The sequence below is a fragment of the Gadus morhua genome, chromosome 5, assembly GCF_902167405.1.
Source record: "Gadus morhua chromosome 5, gadMor3.0, whole genome shotgun sequence".
Taxonomy (NCBI): Eukaryota; Metazoa; Chordata; class Actinopteri; order Gadiformes; family Gadidae; genus Gadus; species Gadus morhua.
Window position 1 is genome coordinate 14,509,486 of NC_044052.1, and position 2,665 is coordinate 14,512,150.

The following is a 2,665-nucleotide window of genomic DNA, read 5'->3' on the forward strand; positions in this document are numbered from 1 at the left end:
AGATGAGACAGAGCAGCAAATGAAGACCACAGGGCCGGCTAAAAGAAGCTGTTTGAATTAGTCTGCTCTCCAACTGCAATTTCCATGGCTTTTATCATGGGCAGCACAATGCATCATGGGAGGCATGCTGCAATAATGAGCACTCTTTGTGTACAAAACCAGACCTAATGGCGAGCTAATTATATCGCTTGCAGAGAAAAATCATTTTAAGGGAGATGCAAGTTCCCCTTTCGTTTTTTTCATGTATTTACATATAGATGCCATATATTTACATATTTTGTCATGGATAGTAACATTGTCAGACCTTGCTCTATCTAGCTCTGTCTCCTGGATATTGATGTGTAACAATTAAGGTTGACAAGTTGGCACGCTATGCAAGATAATGCTCACCATCACAATACCTATATACGCATTGGCTCAATCTGTGCTTTTTACGGAATACAGTGTTTGTCCATTTCCCCCCCAACATAACACTTCTAATCTGACCAAAATGTAAACAGAACCTTTTGTTTACCAACGGCAGATACAGTTCTGTTTCTCCTTACGCAACAAGTACAAGGATTGCATCCCATTACCTCCATCAATACAAATATTGCAACTGTAAGCAAGATAACATGATAAACAAGTATAGATTGTGCGTTTGAGGCCCACTTGTGCAGTCCGGAGTGGTAGTCTACCGTCGTGGGGGTATAGAAGCTACCGCTGTTTTTTTTTAAGTTTCATCATTGATGGGATCAAGCATTCTGTATGTTACTCCCTTTGGGTAGTAGTGGGCTGAATCAATGTGATAACAGTTCACATTGCCACAGCCTGTGGATATACTGAGTCTGTTTAACCTGGTGGTCCTTTTTTTTTATGATATCCCAGTGAATCGACAGCCAGGCAACCAGGGAAAGAACATTGTGAGCTGTTTGCACATTAGATGGAAAAGATGGATTGATCGCAGTTGTTCTCGTAACCCTCTGGATGGCTTCCCTGTCTTGGGAAGCAATTGTGCAGAGGTTCGCACACTTGGGGTCAGGACCACCTAGTTTGGGTAGCTGGAGATGAACGGCCATGGGAGATTGCTGACTTATTAGCTATAGATATGTGATGGAAACTAACAGGATGATCAGGTCTGGAAGGTCTTGTAAAAGCTTTTTGTGTGTCCACAAACAGACCGTTCTTATGATTCGTCCCCGCTTGCAAACTACTACTAGTGATGTGACGCTAGCAGGGTTAAGGCAATGTGTGTGTGGAAGCAGACGCAAGTATTTAAAAAAGAAATGGGGTCACGTTGAAAACGACTATCCTACGGGGACCCGATAAAAGTTTAGAACCCACTGTGTGTCGACTGACACCCCTATTTCCTATGAGACGACGTGCTTGTGCACTGGAATGCGTTCAGCAATTTGTTGTTATAAAGCTGCAGGGTTGAAGTGCTAAATAGCATGGTTTGAATGTTTTATATCCATAATAACTTGAACAGTGGTGGGCAGCCTACATTATCATGATGCGTTATAGTGAGGCTTTTTTTTATACTTTTTTTTAATCATTATAAATGTAACATAATAAATAAATGTTAGGTAGACATTTATTTGAATTTCAACTGATGAGTCACGTAACTGTGACTCATCTCAGACTACATTTTGGTGAGTTGTTCAAGCACTGACGACTCAGACCAAAGTTGTTCTATGTCAGCTTGACATCAGAAGTATTTAACAACTTCCAACTGGTACCTTGTACTTTCCCATGGGGTCATGGGTTACTGTGGTGGCTTCTGACAGCCCCTTAAAGGCGCTGTTGGTAAGAATTGAGAGCTATTATTTGAGTGTCTTTGTTAGAAATGGCACAGCCACCCGTCAGCCAGTAAGTGAAACGTACTGTGAGAATATTTGAGAGTATTTCGAGTTCACTGATTGGATAGGGGAATCCATCTTGCCTGTCAATCACAGGTGCAACACTTCTCAATGGCGTAGATACAGGCAGGTGGGAGGGAGCAGAGAGGGAGGGGACTTATTTTGTGGTTCTTTAGTTTCAAAATAATTTCTCTTCTGCCGTTTTCTTCTGTCGCTCTGTTTCAGGGCAGACCACAAGGTTATTATTTCTGTTGCATATTTCCAGCTGCACTGTCGCATCTATTTACTAACCCTTGCCCTGGATTTAATGCTTTCTGGACAATAAAAGTAAAGGTGATGGCTAAAGTAGCAGACTTGTGGATGAGGATGTTTGTTGTATTATTACTGCTAGAAGCTCACAAGTAGTAAATGGGTCTGCCTGTCACAAAGTCCAGAATTCAGTCGCTGAGCTCAGCTCCCGAACCAGGTAGTCTCAGAAACTCTTTAACTCTTCACAGAGTACGACTTTATTCGCAGCACTCACAATCCATTGGATGGCAGAGACAGCAGTCTGAGCACCACAGATTTCTCAGTAAATCGCCTTAAGTAAAAATGTGGGCGGTTGAAACTCTGCGGGTGCACTGCCAGTTAGCGACCCAAAATCTCCTCAAAGACACAATTTTAGGGGCTTTGACACATCTATTTATCTCATGGCGCACACAAGACTATTTATTTATGGCCATGTCATGAAATAAACTGTGAAGTAAAGGTGAAATAATGAAGAACATGTGGGAATAAATAAATGCACAGAAAATAGTACAGCTGGAACAAGACAATAAAAATGTGCA